At 46.1% G+C, this 25755-nt stretch overlaps 9 pseudogenes; all 9 read right to left on the bottom strand.

Moving 5' to 3' along the window:
- Positions 1-6686: 6686 nt before the first annotated feature.
- On the bottom strand, positions 6687-6805 carry LOC143947513 (5S ribosomal RNA; annotated as a pseudogene).
- A 313-nt stretch (positions 6806-7118) lies between these two features.
- LOC143945326 (5S ribosomal RNA) lies at positions 7119-7237 on the bottom strand (annotated as a pseudogene).
- A 3903-nt stretch (positions 7238-11140) lies between these two features.
- Positions 11141-11259, bottom strand: LOC143956348 (5S ribosomal RNA; annotated as a pseudogene).
- A 2600-nt stretch (positions 11260-13859) lies between these two features.
- On the bottom strand, positions 13860-13978 carry LOC143942681 (5S ribosomal RNA; annotated as a pseudogene).
- Positions 13979-14079: 101 nt separating this feature from the next.
- LOC143947215 (5S ribosomal RNA) lies at positions 14080-14198 on the bottom strand (annotated as a pseudogene).
- A 542-nt stretch (positions 14199-14740) lies between these two features.
- On the bottom strand, positions 14741-14859 carry LOC143947779 (5S ribosomal RNA; annotated as a pseudogene).
- Positions 14860-15181: 322 nt separating this feature from the next.
- On the bottom strand, positions 15182-15300 carry LOC143946486 (5S ribosomal RNA; annotated as a pseudogene).
- A 3357-nt stretch (positions 15301-18657) lies between these two features.
- LOC143945040 (5S ribosomal RNA) lies at positions 18658-18776 on the bottom strand (annotated as a pseudogene).
- A 697-nt stretch (positions 18777-19473) lies between these two features.
- LOC143948608 (5S ribosomal RNA) lies at positions 19474-19592 on the bottom strand (annotated as a pseudogene).
- Positions 19593-25755: the final 6163 nt, after the last annotated feature.

The following is a 25755-nucleotide window of genomic DNA, read 5'->3' as shown; positions in this document are numbered from 1 at the left end:
TTAAGGAAGGTGTGTTTGTGTTGTAGTAGATTGTAAAAGTGAGTTATGCCTTTAATATTTGAAGTCGTATTATTGAGAAACTTCCAAGTCTTAGGGGGAATTGTATACAGTGGGGAAGGTGTATTAGATAAACAATGACCGATGCGGAAGTAAGTAAAGTATTCTGAGCTGGGAAGATTATATTCAGATTGTAGTCGGGAGAAGGGTTTGAGATGGTGGTTGTGATATAAGTGTTGGAGGGTATGAATACCTTTGACTGACCAGAGTGAGGTCGGTATGTCAGGTGTTAAATGATTAAGTGTTTCTAAAGGAATACTAAAGTTGGGGGAAGGAGTTTCGGGAAGTCTGTTAACAAGTCTACGCCATGCCAGGGCCGACGCTTTCATAGTCGGGGATAAGTAGGTCGGAATGTTAGTACCTAGAGGTATACTAAGCAGCCAGTGTTTTAAATCAGTGTTAGTGATCATTTGTCGTTCTATCTGGGCCCAAGGAGTGAGTGGTTGTGGGCAAAGCCAATGAGGAAGTTGGGCTAATATGGCTGCTGAGTGGTAGTCTTTAAAGTCTATGGAGCCTATTCCGCCCACTGTTTTGTGTTTGATGAGATGAGAGTGCGCACACCGGGGTTTCTTCCCCTTCCAGAGATATTTATTGTATATTGTTTGTAAGGAACGGAAGAAAGTAGCAGGGAGAGGGATGGGAAGTGTGCGGAAGAAATAGAGGACTTGGGGGAGGCAGATCATTTTGAAGGCGGCGAGTTTACCAGTCCATGAAAGTTCATGAGTTGCTAATTTCTGTGATGTTTGTTGTATGTTGTGTAAGAGTGTAGGGAAATTGACCGAGTAAAGATGTTTTAGGGATCTTGGTAATTGGATGCCAAGATATGGGATGTGAGTAGATGCCCATTGAAATGGATATTGTATTTGCAGGAGATTTTTCGTGGTGGCGTCAATATTAATATCAAGTATGAGGGATTTGGATTTGTTTACTTTGTAAAGTGAGACCGAACTGAACCATTTAAGTATTCTATGAACCTCAGCCAGGGAGGAAGTTGGGTTTGTAAGACTCAGGATGACATCATCCGCGAACAAGCAAATTTTATGGGAGATTGGGCCAATTGTTATTCCAGTGATAGTAGAGAGAGACCTTATATGTTCAGCCAGGGGTTCCATAACTAAGTTGAAAATAAGGGGTGATAGGGGGCAGCCCTGGCGGGTACCATTGGTGATGGAAAATGGGCGGGATAGCATTCCTTCCGTGAAGACTTGTGCTTCCGGATTAGTATATAGTGCCATGATGGCGTTTAATATATGACCTGTAAAACCAAATTTTTTCAAGACTGAGGTGAGGTAGGGCCAGTGAACTCTATCGAACGCCTTCTCTGCATCCAAAGAGAAGGCGTTCCTGTTGATTGTGCTTGGTGGATTAAGTTGAGCATTCTTCTGGTGGCATCGGGGGCTTGCCTCCCTGTGGTGAAACCTGCCTGATCCTGGTGAATGAGGTGGGGCATGATGTTAATTAGTCTACGGGCAATAGTTTTGGCGTATATTTTCAGATCCTGATTTAGTAGTGAAATTGGGCGGAAGTTTTGGGGGACATTCGGTTCTTTCCCCGGCTTAGGTATAGTTATCACAAATGCTTTTAAGTATTCTTTATTAAAAGTAGAAGAGGAGGCAACGTTGTTAAAAAGCTCAGTCAAATGGGGGGCTAGAATTGGAGCAAATTGTTTAAAGTATTCTCCAGTGAGTCCGTCTCCTCTTTCATCTTGATGTGGTGACCATGGAGGGGAGGAGTTGAAATTTATGGGGTCCGGGTGTTTGCTGGTGGGAGTGCGCTAAAGGACTTGACATTTCCGCACTTTTGGCCCCTCTCCCCTGTTTCCCCCCTCCCTTCCCCCCCTTCCCACTCTTCCCTTCCCTCCTTTTCCTCCCCCTTTCCCCCCTTCCACTCCCCCTTTCCCCCCTTCCCTGCCCCTTTTCCCCCCGGGGCGTGGATGGGAGAGAGGGGGTAAGGAGAGGACAATCTGCCAAAGGGAGAAATGCATTTGTTCGGGGACTGCATGTACTTTAGGGGTATGGGACGGGGGGTGGTGGATCTCATTCTGTGATGCCTTTTCTGTTGTGACGGGCTCCCTCGTGCATGCCTACGTTTAGGGCGAGCCGAGGAGACCCCTCAGTGCTGACAGTTATATGCTCTGGTTCTATGATGTTACTGATTGTCTTTTATTTGCATACCGGTATCAGACGTGACATTTACCACCGCCGGGACTGGGGGGACTAGGATTCGGGGGCTCCCTCTCCGACCTGTCTACCCACCAACCCAAGTAGGACAGCGCTTTAAACCCAGTGTACATCTGGTAAGCGCTATATCATAATTGTGCTGTTTTAGTATACCCTTCCTGTACTGTTGAGTGCGGACAACCCTTAATTTCCCTCTCCCCCTGGGGTTGAGGTGCCCGGCCTCTTTTTCCCTTTACCTTTCCTTCCATTTGCCCTTCCTTTCTCCCCCTTAGTTCCCGCCATGCATTACCTACCCAAAACCTACCTTGGTTCAACTTTCTTTGCTTTTCTCTGACGTCCCCCTCCCCGAGGAGCGATGGCAGACTCAGTCAAGGTCACCTCTCTAAACGTTAAGGGACTGAACTCCCCTGAAAAACGGTGGATCCTCCTGTGAGAACTGAAGACTTCCTGTACTGATGTGGCCTTTATACAAGAAACACATTTTAAAAATAGTAGCCTCCCCTTTCTATGGTCGAGATCCTTCCCTAAGGTCTACCACTCTACTAACCCCTCCTCTAAGACCAAGGGAGTCTCCATTCTGATCTCCCCTGGGTTCTCCAAGATTCTCTTGTGGACCCTGGGGGCCGATATCTTTTTCTTAGGGGCCACATTGGAGAGCGCCTTTTTACATTTGCCACTGTGTACGCTCCCAATGATCACCAAGACACGTTCCTTTAGAACTACCCTGCACAGATTATGTGACTTTCGAGAGGGCCAGTTGATATTAGGTGGGGACTTTAATGTCCCCTTTCGCCATCGGTTGACACTTCTGCCTCTTGCTCCTCGCTCCTCATTTCCTCTAGAAAGCGGATTACTAAGTGTTTACTGAATGACCAATTAGTTGATGTCTGGCGTCTGCAACACTCTGTGGAAAGGGACTACTCTTTTTGCTCTTCCCCTCACAAATCATACTTGAGGATAGACTTCTTCTTGATTCCACATGACCAACTGTACTTGGTGAGCTCTTCCTCCATCGGCCATATTACTTGGTCCGACCACGCTCCTGTAGCCCTTGCCTACACCCTCTCTAGGAAAACCTCACCTAGGTCTCTATTCTGGCACCTTAATGAGAGCCTCCTCCAGATACAGGAAGTTTTAGCAGATGTGACCAGGGAATTGGACCTTTATTTCCAAGAAAACTAAACGCAGGACTGTGACCCGGGGATAATTTGGGAGGCTCACAAGTCAGTACTCCTCAGGGTACTTATCAGGCACGGGGCGCGCATCAAACGAACACGGAAGGAACAGCTTGCTAATCTGTTTCGTGAACTTGCCTCTGTGGAAGCGAAACATAAATATACCCCCTCACGGACCTTAGAGATTGAATTGGGGACACTCCATACCCATATTGCTGACCTACTCCATTATAAAGCGAAAGCGGCACTCCAGTTTTGTCGTAAACTGACGTAGGAGTCAGGGGACAAATGCGGAAAAATCTTAGCCAGGTCGGTAAAGGAGTTGAAATCTGGCTCTTACATACCACAGTTGATAGATGAGAATGGCCAGAGGGCCTCTACCCCAACCCAAATAGCCGAAGTCTTTGAAAAATGTTACTCTGATCTCTACAACCTGCCTGATTCAGGGTCTGGACAGGACAATATAGACAGATATGTAACCGGTTCTGGTCTACCAACCCTCTCATCAGAATCACGGGAGTACTTGGAGGACCCGATCACACTGGAAGAAGTCCAGACGGCCGTGGGACCTCCGAAGGTGGGTAAGGCTCCGGGCCCTGACGGATATACCGCACAATACTTTAAGACCTTCCTCCCTATTCTCGGCCCGCGCTTGGTGAATTTATTTAATACTCTGAACTCGAATGGGGATTTTCCTGAGGATACCCTTAGAGCCTACATCTCGTTGATACCTAAGGAGGGCAAAGACCCGGGCCTATGTGGGAGCTACAGACCCATTTCCCTCCTAAATTCGGTCCTAAAACTATTCTCTAAAATCCTCGCCACGTGATTGGCACATCACTTGCAGTCCCTTATACATATTGACCAGTTAGGTTTTATTCCCACCAGGGAAGATAGGGACAACACCATTAAGGTGCTTACCCTGATCCATAAAGCAAAGTCATCTGGGCCCCCTTGTCTTTTCATGAGTACTGATGCCGAGAAGGCTTTTGATCGGGTCAAATGGACATTAATGTTCTCGGTCCTTCGCCATATAGGTCTGAGTGAACGGATGCTGGCATGGATAAGTAAGATATACTCACGCCCTTCAGCTCAAGTCAAAGCGAATGGGGTTCTCTCATCTCCCCTTGACATCGGGAATGGGACCAGACAGGGTTGCCCCCTGTCGCCCCTATTATTCGCACTGTCATTGGAACCCTTTCTCTCCACAATTCGACAAAACTCAGACATAACGGGACTCCAAATGGGTACTATTGAGTGCAACATATCTGCCTACACGGATGACATGCTGTTCTCGCTTCGGGAATTCCAGATATACGGGATACTTCTTGAGATCAAAGGCCATGGGGGTTGCAGTCCCCCCGCAAACGTTAATAGACTTGCAGTCCAATTTTCGATTTAAATGGACCCATACAGCCCTTAAGTACTTAGGTACTTACATTCCACCGGACATCGTGCGTACGTTTATGTTGAACTTCCCCCCACCCCTTGTCACTAAGATCCGCAGTTTGCTTCACGGGTGGCATTCTGGCCTCCATTCCTGATTCAGGAGATGCAATCTCATTAAATGAACATACTCCCTAAATTTACTTATCTTTTCCAAGCTCTCCTGATCCAGATTCCAGTCCTGTTTTTTAAGCAAGCTCAATCCTTGCTCACTCAATTTAACTGGGCCCACAAAAATCCCAGACTTAAGCGGTCACAGCTGACATTGTCTAAACAACAGGGAGGGTTGGTTCTCCCTGACTTGCGACGCTACTACCTGGCCTCCCATCTGGGGCGTGTATTGGACTGGAATCGAAACAAACTTTCTAAGCTCACTCCCGAATTCCGCTAAGAAGCGCCATGTGGTGCTATAAGTATTTACCCACAGAATTTATGTCACATCCCACTATAGGGGCTTAGTTGAAAGTCAGTCACCTGATCGCTACCCAAAACACACTTACGTCTTTGACTTCCCCCCTATTCCCTATACGTGGCCATCCAACCTTTGAACTGGGGACCCACTTAGAAATTCCAACCTAGACAATGCGTCTAAATTCGTCATTGATGGAAAATGGCCTTCTTTCTCAACCCTAACAGATCCGACAGGGCTTTTCCAACTGCCTTTTTGGAGAGCATCGCAACGACATAATTTTCTCCATTCCATCCCCAATCCTCAAACGTTCGCCCGCCCTCAGACGGAGTTTGAGACTCTATGCAGGAGCGAAGGCCCTTTGGCCCACATTCTCTCTCAAACAGATTACCCACACTTAACCTGTCTGTCCAACTGGGAAAAGGACCTTAATTGCTCATTTTCTCCAGCACAGAGACAACGCATTATCACTTTGGCTCTCAAAATGTCGCTGTGCACGAAGATACAGGAGACAAATTTTAAACTTCTCACCAGGTGGTATTTGACACCATCAAAGCTGCAGAAATGTTTCCCCTCTTCCTCGAACATATGCTGGAGGTGTGGAGAAGAAGAGGGCACGTTGCTGCACATTTTTTGGTCCTGCCCCAGCTTGGTGGACTTCTGGACAGAGATCCGATGCATAACACAAAAATTCACAGACTTCTCCATCCAGGAAGAGGCTGCATTCTTTCTCTTGCACCATTCACAGATTCCCATTAAGAAGTACAAAAAAATCAATTTTACGGCATGTGATAAATGCGGCGAAATCCTGCATCCCTCTCTATTGGAAAAAATGTTCCCCCCCTTTCATTACTCACTGGCTTAGGAAAATAGAGGACATTAAAAAAAATGGAGGAATTGATCCTCACATCACAAGGTAAACAAGAATTTTTTAAACAAACCTGAGACATCTGGAATACCTTTATATTCTCGCTGGAAGGATGTCGCCTGCTATCGCCTTAGTGCTCTGAGCTTTCCTTGACTGGCCCCTTGGACAGTGGCTGCCATCGTGTCTCGTCCCCTCTTCTCCTTTTCTGATCTTTCAACCCTTCTCTTTTCTGCCTTCCTCCCCTATCTCTCACCCCCTCCACCCCCTCTCTCTTTTGGAAAGAGTGGAAAATTGGGAATGACGGCCCCACACCCCCCTCTGGATGCATTATGCCGGAGGGACCTGTGGTTTGTGTGACCCTGGATCTTGGTACAGTACTTTATCCGTGCCTCGAATCATTGTGATTGATGGAAGGCAGACTCACAGTTGCGAATATACCTGTATCAAGTATTGTTCAGCTGCTTTTTGCTCTGTATTTCTCTGTTGCATTATGTACTTGGGGGACCGTCTTCCCCTATTTGGAGAAAAAATTATATTTGAAAAAAAAAAGAAGCCTACGACACCTGGTATTCCCAGGCGGTCTCCCATCCAGGCATTAATCAGGCCCAACCCTGCTTAGCCTCCAAGATCAGATGAGATGGAACAGATTCAGGGTGATGTGGCCGTAGCCAATATCTTCAGGCACTCTTAACTCTCTTGACAAACACCAAGATGGTCACCTTGGAAACAAGCGGAAAAAAATAGGTCAACGGCAACAACATAAAAAGAAGCCTACGGCATCTGGAAATCCCAGGCGGTCTCCCATCCAGGTACTAAACTGGTCCCAAGGCTGCTTAGCCTCTGAGATCAGATGAGATTGGGCTCTTTCAGGGTGGTGTGGCCGTAGGAGATTTCTTCAGGCACTCTCAACCTTGACTAACGCCAATATGGTCACCTTGGGAAACAAACAAAAAAATCAAGTCAACGCCAACAACATGAGAAGAAGTCTACAGCACCTAGTATTCCCAGGTGGTCTCCCATCCAGGTATTAACAAGGCCCGACCCTGTTTAGTCTCTGAGATCAGACGAGATCTGGTGTTTTCAGGGTTATGTGGCCATAGGCGAGCTTTTCAGGCACTCTCAACCCTCTTGACAAACACCAAGATGGTCACCTTGGTAAACAAACAAAAAAAAAAACAAGTCAACGCCAACAACATAAAAAGAAGCCTTCAGCACCTAGTATTCCCAGGTGGTCTCCAATCCAGGTACTATCAAGGCCCGACCCTGTTTAGCCTCTGAGATCAGAGGAAATCGGGCGCTTTCAGGCTTATGTGCCCATAGGCAATCTCTTTGGGCACTCTCAACCCTCTTGACAAATGCCAAGATAGTCACCTTGGCAAACAAGCGGGAAAAAAAACAGGTCAATGTCAACAACATAAAAAGAAGACTACGGCACCTGGTATTCCAAAGCCATCTCCCATCCAGGGACTAACTAGGCCCAACCCTTCTTAGCCTCAGAGATGAGAAGAGATAGGGCTCTTTCAGGGTGATGCTGCTGTAAGCGAACTCTTTGGGCACTCTCAACCCTCTTGACAAATGCCAAGATGGTCACCCTGGGAAACAAGCGAAAAAAAAAAAAAAACGAATCAACGCCAACAACATAAAAAGAAGCCTACAATAACTTGTATTCCCAGGTGGTCTCCCATCCAGGTACTAACCAGGCCTGACGAGATTGGGTGCTTTCAGAGTGCTCAGACTCTTTCCCCATCACTAATGGGACGAGGCAGGGGTGCCCTCTGTCTCCCCTAATTTTTATTCTGACACTGGAACCACTTATGTGTCACGTTCGGAATGACCCGAATATTACTGGCATATCCAAAATTGCGGCGTAGGCTGACGATCTAATTTTTTTCGTCTCCAATCCACACATTTCGCTTCCCAATATACTCGCGGCTCTCCGGCGATACGGCAGCCTATCAAACTATAAAATCAATTGCACCGTCGGCTGTATTGAATATATCGGTCCCGGATGGTGAGGCCAAGAGGCTACGCTCCGCTTTTCCATTCTACTGAGCTGAAAAATCTATACGTTATCTGGGCGTTGACATCGCAGCGGATTTGGCGCAATTGTACCCGCTTAATTTTGTCCCTCTCCTGAATAGACTGAAATCTGATTTGGGAAACTGGCATGTTTTAACACTTACCTGGTTCGGGCGCTGTAATGCATTCAAAATGACGGCCCTCCCGCGGATCTTATACTTGTTCCAGACATTACCGATCCGGTTACCCCCAATTTTTTTCAGACAACTGCAGGTGCTGCTCCGGGACTTTATTTGGGCGCGCAAACCGCCCAGAGCCCGTTTGCAATTGCTTGCCAGACCAAAGGACAAGGGGGGTCTGGGTCTCCCAGATCTGAGACAATACTACAGAGCGACTCTGCTAGCGAGAGTCGTTGATTGGCATTGTAATGGCCCACACAAGCAGTGGATGGAGATGGAGATTGAGGATGGATCCATTCCCCTATTGACCTCCCCGTGGCTCCTGTCCTCCTTACCAAAAGACCTCAGAGATCACCCCGTAGTGGGAGCTACGTTGGCTGTTGTGCGGAGGTTGTTCCGCTGCACACACATTGCTCCCCTGCCGTCACCATTGACTCCGGTTATAGGTAATCCAGACTTCCCACCGGGATTTACCAACAAGAAACTGTGACAGTTGACAGTGGTGGGGAAACAGCGTCTGGGAGAGGTGTGGCCCTCGGGAGGGCTCCCGACCACGCAAACTGTCGCCAAGCTTTCTGACCCTCCGCTTGACTTGTTTAGTGCTTATCAACTTCGTCACTTTCTTCTGGCCATACAAAGGGCCCCCTACACTCCTAGAGACCTGACGCCCTATGAATCCATCTGTCACAAAAAGGAACCTGTGCGACACACCCTCTCCCTCCTGTACAACCTATTAAGTAGTCAGGAGGAGGAGTCGACCCACCATTTATCCACAAATGGGAGAGGGACTTTGGCATCACATTTACCCCACAACAGATAGGGAAGATCCTGACATTAGTACATAAAGCTTCCATCGCAAACCAATATCAAGAATCAGGATACAAGATAGTCTCACGCTGGTATAGAGTCCCATACCTTCTGAATAAAATGAATAGATCGATCCCGGATGTTTGTTGGAGGTGCAATTCAGATACGGGGACCATGGGGTACATTTTCTGGGCATGCCCGGCCTTGAGAAACTTTTGGGTGGAGGTGACTGGGACGATAAAAACTCTCAGAAATGTAGATATCGCAGACAACCCAGCAGCGTGCCTTCTACACTTGACCGAACAGCCTGTTCGAAAATACAAGAAAACCCTCACGATGCAACTCCTGAATGCCGCCCGGGCCTGCATTCCCACACTGTGGAGGCAGCCTCAGCCCCCATCCAAGGTGCTGTGGTATTCCAAAGTCAATCATATTCTCCGGATGGAAGAATTGACCGTCACCCTTCACAACACTGAAGAGGCATTTAGTGTTACATGGAGGCCCTGGAGGTATTTTACTGGTACTTGAGACTACATTCAGGAGGTGAGCAGCGCCCGTGTCCCAGAAAAAGACTGAACATCTAACGTTTACCTACGTAGGCCATGTCTGCCCTGGGTGGCATTCCCCCCCCCCTCCCTTTTATCCTTTATTTTTCTATTTTTCCCCGCCGCCACCCCCCCCCCCTCCTCTCTCTCCGTCTTTGCACTCTCTTCTTCCCCCGTCCTCCTTTTTGACTATGCCTTGTCTCCTTACTAGCCTTTGGGACCCAGAAGAACCCCAGGGTTCTGGACACGACCGGCTCATATTTTACTCTGGTTCACATAGGTCATGATAAACTGGCTCGCTGTGGTCCCAGTTGTTCTCCATGATTACATTTGTCCGAATGGAGCTGCATTAGTTATACTGTACTACATGTCCGAGGTGGGGTTTCTCTCTTTTCTGCATGAAACTCTAGGACTCCCCTCTGAGAACCCAGAGTTATTTGGCTGCCTATTTTTTGTTACCATGTAATTGTGAGCCTGGGTCATGCTGTATGGTTGACTGTTATATTTATGTTGTTCTACTTATACTTAATAAAAGAATAAAACAAAAAAAAAAAATAAGTCAATGCCAACAACTTAAAAAAAAAGCCTATGGCATCGAGAAATCCCAGGCGGTCTCCCATCCAGGTACTAACCAGGTCCCAACCCTGCTTAGCCTCTGAGATCAAATGAGATTTGTCTCTTTCAGGGTGATGCAGCCATAGTAGATTTTTTCAGGCACGCTCAACCCTCTTGACAAACGCCAAGATGGTCACCTTGGGAAACAAACAAAAAAAAACAAGTCAACGCCAACAACATAAAAAGAAGCCTGCCGCACCTAGTATTTCCAGGCGGTCTCCCATCCAGGTATTAACAAGGCGCGACCCTTTCTAGCCTTTGAGATCAGCGGAGATTGGGCGCTTTCAGGGTGATGTGCCCATAGGCAATCTCTTTGGGCACTCTCATCCCTCTTGAAAAATGCCAAGATAGTCACCCTGGGAAACAAGCGAAAAAAAACAGGTCAACGCCAACAACATAAAAAGAAGAATACGGCACATGGTATTCCAAGGCCGTCTCCCATTCAAGTACTAACTAGGCCCAACCCTTCTTAGCCTCTGAGATCAGAAGAGATAGGGTGCTTTCAGGGTGATGCGGCTGTAAGCGATCTCTTTAGGCACTCTCAACCCTCTTGACAAATGCCAAGATGATCACTTTGGGAAACAAGCGAAAAAACAGGTCAACACCAACAACATAAAAATAAGCCTACGGCATCTGGAAAACCCAGGCGGTCTCCCATCCAGGTACAAACCAGGCCCAACCCTGCTTAGCCTCTGAGACCAAACGAGATTGGGCGCTTTCAGGGTGTTGTGCTCGTAGGCAATTTCTTTGTGCACTCTCAACCCTCTTGACACATGCCAAGATGGTCACCTTGGGAAACAAGGGAAAATAAAACAGGTCAACGCCGACAACATAATGAGAAGCCTACGGCACCTGGTATTCCCAAGCTGTCTCCCATCCAGGTACTAACCAGGCCCATCGCTGCTTAGCCTCCGAGATCAGATGAGATTGGGCTCTTTCAGGGTAATTTGGCCGTAGGCACTCTCTTTGGGCCCTCTGAAGCCTCTTGACAAAGGCCAAGATGGTCACCTTGGGAAACAAGCTAAAAAAAACAGGTCAAAGCCAACAACATAAAAAGAAGCCTACGGCATCCAGAATTCCCAGGCGATCTCCCAATCAAGACACTAACCAGACCAGATCCTTCTATGGCACCTGGTCTTCCCAGGCAGTCTCCCATCCAGGTACTAACCAGGCCTGACGCTGCTTAGCCTCTGAAATCAGACGAGATCGGGTGCTTTCAGGTTGATGTGGCCGTAAGCGTTCTCTTCAAGACACGCCCAACCCTCTTGACAAACGCCAAGATGGTCGCCTTGAGAAACAAGCAAAAAAAACAGGTCAAAGACAACAACATAAAAAGAAGCCTATGGGCTTACAGCGGACCCTAAAAGATGGGACCCACTAGCTCTGTCATGGTTCGGACGCTGTAATGTGTTGAAGATGAACGCGATGCCACGACTTCTGTATCTACTACAAGCCTTACCTATCAAAATACCCCAGACTTTCTTTCATGCGGTTCGCTCAATCTTTATCAAGTTCCTCTGGTGCGGAAAATATATGCGTATTGGTAGGGCAATGCTATTGCGACCGTAATTGCGGGGAGGTATTGGCTTCCCGGACCCTGCTCTATATTACACAGCGACGCACATGACACCGGTGGTTGACTGGTGCCGGTGTTCTGCCATATACTGTCCGGCCATGATATAGTGTCTGCGCCGTACTGCGCATGCGCAGTACGGAGCAGACAAAGCTTCGGAAAATCTCCGAAGCTGAACGGCACCTGCGCGGTGAGTGGAGGTGGTAGCCCCACCATCCATGCGGACATAGGGTTGTGAATATTAGAGGGCCCCTCGCAGGCGAGCTTCGCTCACCACGCTTCGGGCTCGGCCTTGCTGCGCTCGGCTCTTTTATATTCTTACTCTATGTCCACTTGGATAGTGGGGATAGAAACTGGACTCAGTGCGCAGGCGCCGTTCATGCTCGGCAATTTTCGGAATCTGTGTTGCTGTGTACTGTGCATGCGCAGTACACAGCGGACACTATCCGATGGGGGACCATATGTGACAAGACACCGGCATGGGGAACTGAAGCTATGGGTCAAGCTATCGCAGGAGATGGCGCGGGTTCCACTGGATGGTCTGCCTTGGGCGGGGAGGCCATTGGAGCCCTGTGTGACTACTCACCCGTTAATTGGCCCCTCGCTCGCCGAGATGGATAGTTTTTTTCACCTTTCCCACCTGACTAACTTCCCTTCTCCTATGACCCCAAATATTGGACATCCTAGATTCCCTCCGGGCCTGTCTGACCAGACCTTTACCAGGCAAGCCCCGAAAGGGCTTCTGAGAGCAGCCCTATTTCTTGGACCCACAGGCTTGATTCCCATGGGGACCATACTGCTAGAGCAAGTACCTGTTGCATTGGATAGCTGGAGAGCTAGACAGCTAATCCATTTCCTCGGATCACTACCTAACCATTCTCCAAACCACAGAAGGACAGAATACTCTTTTTTGCCCTAAAGTCGTCACTCTGCAGTAAATATCAGGAGATCTCATATAAGCTGTTCACACGCTGGTATCGTACACCGGTGGTGTTGGCCAAAATATTCCCCGGTCAATCTTACCGCTGCTGTCGCTGTGGGCAACAGGCTGGCACCATTCTCCACATTTTCTGGGAATGCCCTGAATTACAAACATTCTGGCAGCCTGTCCTGAGGCTCATCCACACGTTCACAGACATTTCCTTAGCCAATGATCCCGCAGCAGTTCTTCTCAATCTAACTCCTATGTCGAGAAAGTGTTATCATAAGTCCTTACTTAAACATCTCCTCAATGCAGCTAGGGCCTGCATCCCAAGTCAGTGGAAAGAGCAATCTGCTCCAATGGTGACCCAGTGGTTCGCAAGGGTAAATGATATTGAACGAATGGAAGACCTGACTGCCACAATGAGGGATAAAATGGAGGAGCATGGGAACAGATGGTTCTACTGGACCCAGTTTCGCTTTTCGGAAGAATACCTCCACGAGACATAGTAAGCTCATGGTGATCGTTGGAGATCGCTGTTCCAAACGTTGGACAGCTGATGAGCTGGTGAGCCGACGACGTCTCTTGCTCCCTGGGAGGGGACCCCACCCTATCCACTCTACCCACGACACCCCCTTACCCCTTCTTTTCCTTTTCTGCCATTTCCTTCCCCAATCTTCTCTTTCCCCTTCTCCCTCCTTTCAGTTCTACTATTTCCCTTCTTAACTCAAAAAAGGGAAAAGAAAATGGTATGTTCCGACCCCATTTGACTACTACACAATACTCTTCCCCTATCTATGGATATCTAAACTCTTCGAGGGTAGCAGAGCTAGTATCAATAATATTTTAAGTGGTAGAGGATCGCAACGAGATGGAGCTTTAATCTCATCTTGATATGACCGCAAAGCTGTACACGTGCTATTCTCCTCGGACTTCTTACCATTGGCTCTGATATCCATGCAATATGATCGTTTGTTTGTAACTATTTGTATAACACATTCTGTGAAGTTGCCTTTGCATTGTATGTCGCATACTACTAAATAAAAAAAGAAATAAAAAAAAGAAGCCTATGGCACCTGGTATTCCCAGGCGGTCTCCCATCCAGGTACTAACCAGGCCCGACACTGTTTAGCATCCGAGATCAGATGAGATTGGGTGCTTTCAGGGTGATGGGGCCGTAGGTGATCTCTTTGGGCACTCTCAACCCTCTTGACAAACGCCAAGATGGTCACCTTGGGAAACAAGTGAAAAAAAAAACAGGTCAAGGCCAACAACATAAAAAGAAGCCTACAGCATCTAGTATTCCCAGGTGGTCTCCAATCCAGGTACTAGCAAGGCCCAACCCTGTTTAGCTTCTGAGATCAGAGGAGATCGGGTGCTTTCAGGGTTATGTGCCCATAGGCAATCTCTTTGGGCATTCTCAACCCTCTTGACAAATGCCAAGATAGTCACCTTGAGATACAAGCGAAAAAAAACAGGTCAATGTCAACAACATAAAAAGAAGAATACGGCACCTGGTATTCCAACGCCATCTCCCATCCAGGTACTAACTAGGCCCAACCCTTCTTAGCCTCAGAGAAGAGAAGAGATAGGGCTCTTTCAGGGTGATGCTGCAGTAAGCGATCTCTTTGGGCACTCTCAACCCTCTTGACAAATGCCAAGATGGTCACCTTGGGAAACAAGCAAAAAAAAAAAAAAACTAATCAACGCCAACAACATAAAAAGAAGTCTACGACACCTGGTATTCCCAGGCGGTCTCCCATCCAGGTACTAACAAGGCCCGACTCTTCTTAGCCTCCAACATCAAACGAGCTCGGGTGCTTTCAGGGTAATGTGCCCGTAGGCAATCTCTTCAGGCACTTTCAACCCTCTTGACAAACGCCAAGATGGTCACCTTGGGAAACAAGTGAAAAAAAAACAGGTCAAGGCCAACAACATAAAAGGAAGCCTACAGCACCTAGTATTCCCAGGTGGTCTCCATTCCAGGTACTAGCAAGGCCCAACCCTGTTTAGCTTCTGAGATCAGAGGAGATCGGGCGCATTCAGGGTTATGTGCCCATAGGCACTCTCTTTGGGCATTCTCAACCCTCTTGACAAATGCCAAGATAGTCACCTTGAGTTACAAGCGGAAAAAAAAAGGTCAATGTCATCAACATAAAAAGAAGAATACGGCACCTGGAATTCCAACGCCATCTCCCATCCAGGTACCCACTAGGCCCAACCCTTCTTAGCCTCAGAGAAGAGAAGAGATAGGGCTCTTTCAGGGTGATGCTGCTGTAAGCGATCTCTTTGGGCACTCTCAACCCTCTTGACAAATGCCAAGATGGTCACCTTGGGAAACAAGCAAAAAAAAAAAAAATGAATCAACGCCAACAACATAAAAAGAAGCCTACAATAACTGGAATTCCCAGGTGGTCTCCCATCCAGGTACTAACCAGGCCCGACTCTTCTTAGCCTCCAAGATCAGACGAGATTGGGTGCTTTCAGAGTGATGTGGCCATAGGCAATCTCTTCAGGCACTCTCAACCCTCTTGACAAACACCAAGATGGTCACTTTGGGAAACAAGCGAAAAAAATAAAAATAAGTCGGAAGCTAGAGACAATATGGCCCGAGTCCTCAATTTAATCCATGCGGCGCATGTACAGGGAAGGCCCTTGCTTATGTTGTCAATGGACACAGAAAAGGCTTTTGACAGGGTGGCCTGGCACTTTATGCAGGCCACCCTGGAACATATAGGTCTTGGCCCCAACATGATGAGCTGGGTAATGTCGCTTTACTCCACGCTGTCGGCAGCGGTACGGGTGACTGAGTGGTGCTCGGACTCTTTCCCCATTACTAATGGGACGAGGCAGGGGTGCCCTCTGTCTCCCCTAATTTTTATTCTGACACTGGAACCACTTATGTGTCACGTTTGGAATGACCCGAATATTACTGGCATATCCAAACCCTCGGCACACCACAAAATTGCGGCGTACGCTGACAATCTAATTTTTTCCGTCTCCAATCCACACATTTTGCTTCCCAATATACTTGCGTCTCTACAGCGATACGGCAGCCTATCAAACTATAAAATCAATTGCGCCAAGTCAGCTGTATTGAATATATCTGTCCCGGATGGTGAGGCCAAGAGGCTCCGCTCCGCTTTTCCATTCTACTGGGCTGAAAAATCTATACGTTACCTGGGCGTTGACATCGCAGCGGATTTAGCGCAATTGTACCCGCTTAATTTTGTCCCTCTCCTGGATAGACTGAAATCTGATTTGGGAAACTGGCATGCTTTAACACTGACCTGGTTCGGGCGCTGTAATGCATTCAAAATGACGGCCCTCCCGCGGATCTTATACATGTTCCAGACATTACCGATCCGGTTACCCCCAATTTTTTTCAGACAACTGCAGGTGTTGCTCCGGGACTTTATTTGGGCACGCAAACCGCCCAGAGCCCGTTTGCAATTGGCTGCCAGACCAAAGGACAAGGGGGGTCTGGGTCTCCCAGATCTCAGACAATACTACAGAGTGACTCTGCTAGCGAGAGTCGTTGATTGGCATTGTAATGGCCCACACAAGCAGTGGGTGGAGATGGAGATTGAGGATGGATCCATTCCCCTATTGACCTCCCCGTGGCTCCTGTCCTCCCTACCAAAAGACCTCAGAGGTCACCCCGTAGTGGGAGCTACGTTGGCTGTTGTGCGGAGGTTGTTCCGCTGCACACACATTGATCCCCTGCCATCACCAATGACTCCGGTTATAGCTAATCCAGACTTCCCACCGGGATTTACCAACAAGAAACTGCGACAGTTGACAGTGGTGGGGAAACAGCGTCTGGGAGAGGTGTGGCCCTCGGGAGGGCTCCCGACCACGCAAACTGTCGCCGAGCTTTCTGACCCTCCGCTTGACTTGTTTAGTGCTTATCAACTTCATCACTTTCTTCTGGCCATACAAAGGGCCCCCTACACTCCTAGAGACCTGACACCCTATGAATCCATCTGTCACAAAAGGGAACCTGTGCGACACACCCTCTCCCTCCTGTACAACCTATTGAGTAGTCAGGAGGAGGAGTCAACCCCCACCATTTATCCACAAATGGGAGAGGGACTTAGGCATCACATTTACCCCACAACAGATAGGGAAGATCCTGACCTTAGTACATAAAGCTTCCATCGCAAACCAATATCAAGAATCAGGATACAAGATAGTATCACGCTGGTATAGAGTCCCATACCTTCTGAATAAAATGGATAGATCGATCCCGGATGTTTGTTGGAGGTGAAATTCAGATACGGGGACCATGGGACACCTTTTCTGGGCATGCCCGGCCTTGAGGAACTTTTGGGTTCCCAGCAGCGTGCCTTCTACACTTGACCGAACAGCCTGTTCGAAAATACAAAAAAACCCTCACGATGCAACTCCTGAATGCCGCCCGGGCCTCCATTCCCGCACTGTGGAGGCAGCCTCAGCCCCCATCCAAGGTGCTGTGGTATTCCAAAGTCAATCATATTCTCTGGATGGAAGAATTGACCGCCACCCTTCACAACACTGAAGAGGCATTTAGTGTTACATGGAGGCCCTGGAGGTATTTTACTGGTACTCGAGACTACATTCGGGAGGTGAGCAGTGTCTCTGTCCCAGAAAACGACTGAACATCTAACGTTTACCTACATAGGCCATCTCTGCCCTGGGTGGCATTCCCCCCCTCCCTTTTTGTCTTTATTTTTCTTTTTTTCCCCGCCGCCATCCCCCCACCTCCTCTCTCTCCGTCTTTGCACTCTCTTCTTCCCCCGTCCTCCCTTTTGACTATGCCTTGTCTCCTTACTAGCCTTCGGGACCCAGAAGAACCCCAGGGTTTTGGGCATGACCGGCTCATATTTTACTCTGGTTCACGTAGGTCATGATAAGCTGGCTCGCTGTGGTTCCAGTTGTTCTCCATGATTACATTTGTCTGAACGGAGCTGCACTACTCCGTTACTCAGTACTACTGTACTACATGTCGGAGGTGGGGTTTCTCTCTTTTCTGCATGAAATTGTAGGACTCCCCTCTGAGAACCCAGAGTTATTTGGCTGCCTATTTTTTGTTACCATGTAATTGTGACCCTGGGTCATGCTGTATGGTTGACTGTTATATTTATGTTGTTCTACTTAATAAAAGAATAATAAAAATAAAAAAAATAAGTCAATGCCAACAACTTAAAACTAAAGCCTATGGCATCGAGAAATCCCAGGCGGTCTCCCATCCAGGTACTAACCAGGTCCCAACCCTGCTTAGCCTCTGAGATCAAATGCACGCTCAACCCTCTTGACAAACGCCAAGATGGTCACCTTGGGAAATAAACAAAAAAAACAAGTCAACGCCAACAACATAAAAAGAAGCCTGCGGCATTTTGAAAACCCAGGCGGTCTCCCATCCAGGTACAAACCAGGCCCAACCCTGCTTAGCCTCTGAGACCAAACGAGATTGGGCGCTTTCAGGGTGTTGTGCCCATAGGCAATTTCTTTGTGCACTCTCAACCCTCTTGACAAACGCCAAGATGGTCACCTTGGGAAACAAGGGAAAAAAAACAGATCAAAGCCAACAACATAAAAAGAATCCTACGGCATCCGGTATTCCCAGGCGATCTCCCAATCAAGACACTAACCAGGCCAGATCCTTCTATGTCACCTGGTCTTCCCAGGCAGTCTCCCATCCAGGTACTAACCAGACCTGACGCTGCTAAGCCTCTGAAATCAGACGAGATCGGGTGCTTTCAGGGTGATGTGGCCGTAAGCGTTCTCTTCAAGACCCGCCCAACCCTCTTGACAAACGCCAAGATGGTCGCCTTCAGAAACAAGCGAAAAAAACAGTTCAAAGCCAACAACATAAAAAGAAGCCTATGGCACCTGGTGTTTCCAGGCGGTCTCCCATCCAGGTACTAACCAGGCCCGACACTGTTTAGCCTCTGAGATCAGATGAGATTGGGCGCTTTCAGGGTGATGGGGCCGTAGGTGACCTCTTTGGGCACTCTCAACCCTCTTGTTAAACGCCAAGATGGTCACCTTGGGAAACAAGCGAAAATAAACAGGTAAACGCCAACAACATAAAAAGAAGCCTACGGCACCTGGTATTCACAGATGGTCTCCCATACAGGTATTAACCAGGCCGTACACTGCTAGGCCTCCGAGATCAGATGAGATTGTGCGCTTTCAGGGTGATGTGGCCATAGGTGTGGCCATAGGTGTTCTATTTAGACACTCTCAACCCTCTTGACAAATACCAAGATGGGAAACAAGTGAAAAAAAACAGGTCAACGCCAACAACATAGACCCTGGCGGTCTCCCATCTGACCCAGAACCTGCTTAGCCTCTGAGATCGGGCACTTTCAGGGTGATGTGACCTCAGGCGAACACTTTGGGACATACTCAAAACTCTTGACTGATGCTAAAATGGTCACCTTGGGAAACAAGCAAAAGAAAAACAGGTCAAAGCCAACAATATAAAAAGATTCCTACGGCACCTTGGATTAGGTACTATCCAGGCCGGACCCTGCTTAGCCTCTGAGATCAGATGAGATTGGGCACTTTCAGGGGGATGTGGCCGTAGGAGATTTCTTTGGGCTCTCTCAGCCCTCTTGACAAATGCCAAGATGACCACCTTGGGAAACAAGCAGAAAAAAAAACCATGTCAACGAAAACAACATAAAAAGCATCCTACGGCACCTGGTATTCCCAGTTGGTCTCCCATCCAGTTACTAATCAGGCCCGACAATGCTTAGCCTCCGAGATCAGACAAGATCAGGCACTTTCAAGGTGATGGGGCCATAGGCGATCTCTTCGGGCACTCTCAACCATCTTGACAAATGCCAACATGGGCATCTTGGGAAACAAGCGAAAAAAACCAAGTCATTGCCAACATTGGAGGCTAAGCAGGGTTGGGCAATCAGTTTCCTTGCCTGAAATAGGCATCTCAGAACTGCCATCTGGCTACTTCCCGGGTTTTCAACTCCTTCAACTAATCCCAGGAGACAATACTTCGCCTCCATCCTGGTGGAGGTTCCAAACACCCGATCAATGGTTCCGGTCACCTCTGTCCAGTAGCGGATTAACTTCGGGCATCTCCAAAACATGTGCATCATGTCTCCCCCTATGTTCCCGCACCGGGGGCAACTTGCGTCCGGCCGTTCGGCCAAACTGAAAAAGTTTACAAGGAGCATAATAGGTTCTATAGAATAAGAACAGATGTGACATCCTCTGTGAGGAGAGCCACAATTCACCACAGGCAGGATTCCTGTGGCCAATTATAGCTCAGGGGGGTTTAGTACACACCCCACACTATATAAGGACGCCAGCGCGGCAGATAATAATAATAATAATAGGATTGTGTAATGCTAAGATCAACTAGTCTAATATAAGCTTTCTCATTGGTACCGGCATATCCTTTAAATTTAGACTAACGCAACTATTTCACGGCCATTTTCATGCTAAGCTTTCAATCTCTTACCTTTGAACAGCGATACTTCCTCCCTAATTTAAGCCATTTAAATGTCCTATTGGTCGCCTATATTATACAACTCTCTGAAAAGCCTATATGTAGATAATAAAACTAGTCTTACATCTTAATAAAACTGTTTTATTGCTCAAGCAGTATCAGCTGTCATGACAAATAAACGTTTCCACTGTTTGACTCTATTTTCTGTATTACTTCTTTTTCTCCGCCTTAACTATCACAGTTAAAACACAGTGACAAAACATTTCTTTTTACCGCAGCAAAATGTGAGAAAAGCAGTGTAAGCCGTCTTTCTGCCATATGCTTCAGAAAATTAATGTACCGCTTTTAAATCCATATCAATTCCACATAACCGTGAAACGTCTTACAATTTTAATATTTACTGATAGCAATTACTGATATTAAATTATGACTATACCAGTGGAAAAGGACCGCGTAATGGAACTGTGAAATTTATCATAATCTCAGCGTTAACTTAGCTGATAAATTTACGATTTACTCAACGATTTAAACTTAGATTTTTTTCATTCTAAGTCTATTTAATCTTAAATAATTTATACTATATTCTACTGTACTCTTAAATTATGTACTGTTGTTCTGTATTTTAGCCGTGCTCATATTTCGTTTTATGTTGCAACCATCGTATCTCATTGCTATTCCGACATTCTGCCTTAATGAGGATATTACTTTGCAACTATCCCATGATCCCTTTTGTGTTGTGTTTTGTTTCTCTTCCTCTTTCTCTTTCACTTTATCTCGACCTATATATACTGCCTCAATATTTTCCTAATTTGTTTTGCTATACTTATTATTATTATTATTATATTATAGAGATTACTAACTCTAAATCATTGTAAACCTAACCATAGTTGTAATGTCTACAGCTAATTTTACGTTAAAACAAAACCATCTTTTTAAAACCTTTACACATTAAGAGTAATGCAACCATCTCTCGCTACCTCTATGCAGTGGAAACGGAAAACAGTCAGTGTAAGCCGTCTTCGTGCACAACATAATTAATGGAACGATTTACACGTTGGAATTTGCAAGCTACGTCAATTTACTCTTAAATAATGTACCTTTGCATTTATCCCTTGACTTTGCAACTATCCCTTGATCCCCTTTGTGTATTCACTATATCTCGACCTATACATACTGCCTCAATATTTTCCTAACTTGTTTTGCTATACTTATTATTATTATTTTATAGAGATTACTATCTCTAAATCATTGTAACAAGTTATAATGTCTACAGCTAATTTTAAGCTAAAGCAAAAGTCACACAAAACCATCTTTTTAATACCTTTTACACACTGCACATTAAGAGCAATGCAACCATCTCTCGCTACCTCTATGCAATAGGATTCTCTTTCTGACTCTATTTTGTGTATTACTTCTTCTCCACATTAACTGTCACACTGATAACCATTTGTAACACATAACACTTGCAACACATTTTTTAACAGCAGCAAAATGTGAGAAAAGCAGTGGGACGGTTTACTTGATTGAGAAGTGGTTGCAGTAGCAAAGCATAGCAATACAGTTTGATTACATTAATAACACATATTGCAACTACATTCACCGGGATAACGTTTACATTTAGAGTAATGAAATGATTTCTCAGTCACTTTGGAGCTACTGCAACTAACGCTTCCGATCTCATTTCGACTGCAATACTTAATCTCTGCTATTGCAGAATATTTAACTGCTAACGTACAGCTAATCACACTTTTGCTTTACCGTGGGGATTGGGATTTCATCTCTAATTCATATTCACATTTCTAATGCAGTTTGTCTTTTTGCCATGTCATCCTCTGTTAGTTATTATGCTTTCTCATCCTTGTGCTAACTGAATTTGTACTACAACGATCACTCATCTAATATCAGTCCACTCTGTGCTACCGGGATAACTTTTTGATCTCTTTTTAACTGCAATACTTAATCTCTGCAATATTAAGTAATATTTTGCTGCTTAGCTCACACTTTGCTGTACGTAGCCGTGTTAACTGTATTAATAGTTACCTGCAAGTAACCAATGGGGATTGACATTTCATCTCTAATTCACATTCACATTTCTAATGCAGTTTGTCTTTTTGCCATGTCATCCTATGCCAGTTATTATCCTTTCTCATCCTTATGCTCTATTTGGGGTATATTCACTACATGATTAAAGACACGTAATGAACCTGATTGATAAAAACCTACACACGTCGTTGCTGTTATTTCGTGTATTTCCACTTAAACCCGACCTGTATATACTGTCTCAATATTAATTTTATAGTTATTTTTCTATAATGCAACGATTTCTCAGTTTTATGAAGCTACTGCAACTAACGCTTTGGATCTCTTTCCTGATAAATTACGCTCTGCAATATTAAGCCATGTAAATTGTCCTATTGGTCTGCTAACAATGCTATGTATAATAATACAAATCTTTCAAAAGCAATATCGTCTCACTGCAATACTTACACTCTGCATAATATATATGAATAATGCGAATAATGATAATAATGCTAATAATAAAGTCGTCTAAAACTCGGCTATAAGTAGAGAATAAAACTATCTTACATCAAAATAAACCATGTACTGCCAAACCAATAACGGCCAATTACTTATCGTCTATCAGTCAATGACTTAACAAAATAAACTTAGCACTCTTTTGCTCTATTTTGTATAGTTGTAGTTCTCCACATTAACTGTCACATTGATATCACCACTGACAACACACCACTTTTTAACAGCACCAAAATATGAAAAAAGCACTTTACATGTTTCAGAAGTAGTTGCATTAGCAAAAAATAAAGTCCTGTCTTCTTTACACGCTAGCTTTTCTGTATACATTAATCTCTCTGTGTACAGTGTAAGCCTATCTGTAAAAAAAAAATAGCCGGTCTTCTGCATACTCTAGCCTCTCTGTGTAACACAGTCTCTCTCTGGATTCCCTAGCCTCCATCTCTGCATACCCAGGACCTTCCTCTGTATAATCTAGCCTATCTGTATACACTAGCCTGTCTTTTGTACAAATTAGCTTCTCTGTAGCCGGTCTTCTGTATACACGAGCCTCACTGTCTACTCTTGGTTGTCTTTTGTATACACTAGCATCTCTTTATACATTAGCTCTCTGTATACCCAAGCCTCTCTGTATACACTAGTCCACCGGTATACACTAGCAAGTCTGCATACACTAGCCTCTCTTTGTAAACCAACTTCTCTCTCTGTATACCTTAGCCTCCATCTCTGCATACCCAGGACGTTCTTCTCTATAATCTAGCCAATGTGTATACACTAGCCGGTCTTCTGTAGACATTAGCCTCCCTGTATAAACTAGCTGGTCTACTGTATACACTAGTCCGTCTGTATACACTAGCAAGCCTGCATACACTAGCCTCTCTGTGTAACCCAGCCTCCATCTCTGCATACCCAGGACGTTCTTCTCTATAATCTAGCCTATTTGTATACACTAGCCTGTCTTTTGTACACATTAGCCTCTCTGTATAAACTAGCCGGCCCTCTGTATACACTAGTCCATCTGTATACACTAGCAAGTATGCGTACTCTAGCCTCTCTCTGTATACCTTAGCCTCCATCTCTGCATACCAGGACGTTCTTCTGTATTATCTAGCCTATCTGTATAATCTAGCCTATTTGTATACACTAGCCTGTCTTTTGTACACATTAGCCTCTCTGTATAAACTAGCCGGCCCTCTGTATACACTAGTCCATCTGTATACACTAGCAAGTATGCGTACTCTAGCCTCTCTCTGTATACCTTAGCCTCCATCTCTGCATACCAGGACATTCTTCTGTATAATCTAGCCTATCTGTATAATCTAGCCTATCTGTATACACTAGCCTGTCTTTTGTACACATTTGCCTCTCTGTATAAACTAACTGGTCTTCTGTATACACTAGTCCGCCTGTATACACTAGCAAGTATGCATACTCTAGCCTCTCTCTCTGGATACCCTAGCCTCCATCTCTGCATACCCAGGACGTTATTCTGTATAATCTAGCCTATCTGTATACACTAGTGACCATCTTGGCATGTGTCAAGAGGGTTGAGAGTGCACAAAGAAATTGCCTACGAGCACAACACCCTGAAAGCGCTCAATCTCGTTTGGTCTCAGAGGCTAAGCAGGGTTGGGCCTGGTTTGTACCTGGATGGGAGACCACCTGGGTTTTCCAGATGCCGCAGGCTTATTTTTATGTTGTTGGTGGTGACCTGTTTTTTTCGCTTGTTTCCCAAAGTGATCATCTTGGCATTTGTCAAGAGGGTTGAGAGTGCCTAAAGAGATCGCTTACAGCCGCATCACCCTGAAAGCACCCTATCTCTTCTGATCTCAGAGGCTAAGAAGGGTTGGGCCTAGTTAGTACTTGAATGGGAGACGGCCTTGGAATACCAGGTGCCGTATTCTTCTTTTTATGTTGTTGGCGTTGACCTGTTTTTTTTTTGCTTTTTTCCCAGGGTGACTATCTTGGCATTTTTCAAGAGGGATGAGAGTGCCCAAAGAGATTGCCTATAGGCACATCACCCTGAAAGCGCCCAATCTCCGCTGATCTCAGAGGCTAGAAAGGGTCGCGCCTTGTTAATACCTGGATGCGAGACCGCCTGGAAATACTAGGTGCGGTAGGCTTCTTTTTATGTTGTTGGCGTTGACTTGTTTTTTTTGTTTGTTTCCCAAGGTGACCATCTTGGCGTTTGTCAAGAGGGTTGAGCGTGCCTGAAAAAATCTACTATGGCTGCATCACCCTGAAAGAGCCAAATCTCATTTGATCTCAGAGGCTAAGCAGGGTTGGGACCTGGTTAGTACCTGGATGGGAGACCGCCTGGGATTTCTCGATGCCATAGGCTTTTTTTTAAGTTGTTGGCATTGACTTATTTTTTTTTTTGTTTTATTCTTTTATTAAGTATAAGTAGAACAACATAAATATAACAGTCAACCATACAGCATGACCCAGGGTCACAATTACATGGTAACAAAAAATAGGCAGCCAAATAACTCTGGGTTCTCAGAGGGGAGTCCTAGAGTTTCATGCAGAAAAGAGAGAAAACCCACCTCGGACATGTAGTACAGTATAATAAATGCAGCTCCGTTCGGACTTTAGCCAAAATTTTTATATCTGCTTGGAGCAGCGAGATGGGGCGATAGGAATCCGGGGAGTGGGTATCCTTTCCTGGCTTGGGTATCACTATAATAATTGCCTGCCGTAGAGTATCAGGTAGGGAACCGGAGTCAAATATGTGTGTATATAATCTCAACAATTCTGGCACTAGTGTCTCAGAGTAGTGGGCATAGAAATCCAGGGGAATACCATCCAGTCCAGGGGCCTTAGCCGTTGTAAGGGATGCCACCGCTAGCCTAATCTCATCTGCCGATATCGAGGCCTCAGGAGACTCAACCTGAGCCTCAGACAGGTAGGAAAGAGAGATATCTCGGAGGTACGCCCCCGTCTCAGTTCTCGGCCTATGCACCTGCGACTCA

Source organism: Lithobates pipiens, unplaced genomic scaffold (assembly GCF_037356315.1).
Source record: "Lithobates pipiens isolate NorthernLeopardFrog02 unplaced genomic scaffold, aLitPip1_a1.2 Scaffold_10, whole genome shotgun sequence".
Taxonomy (NCBI): Eukaryota; Metazoa; Chordata; class Amphibia; order Anura; family Ranidae; genus Lithobates; species Lithobates pipiens.
This window is presented reverse-complemented; position numbering and strand designations above follow the sequence as displayed.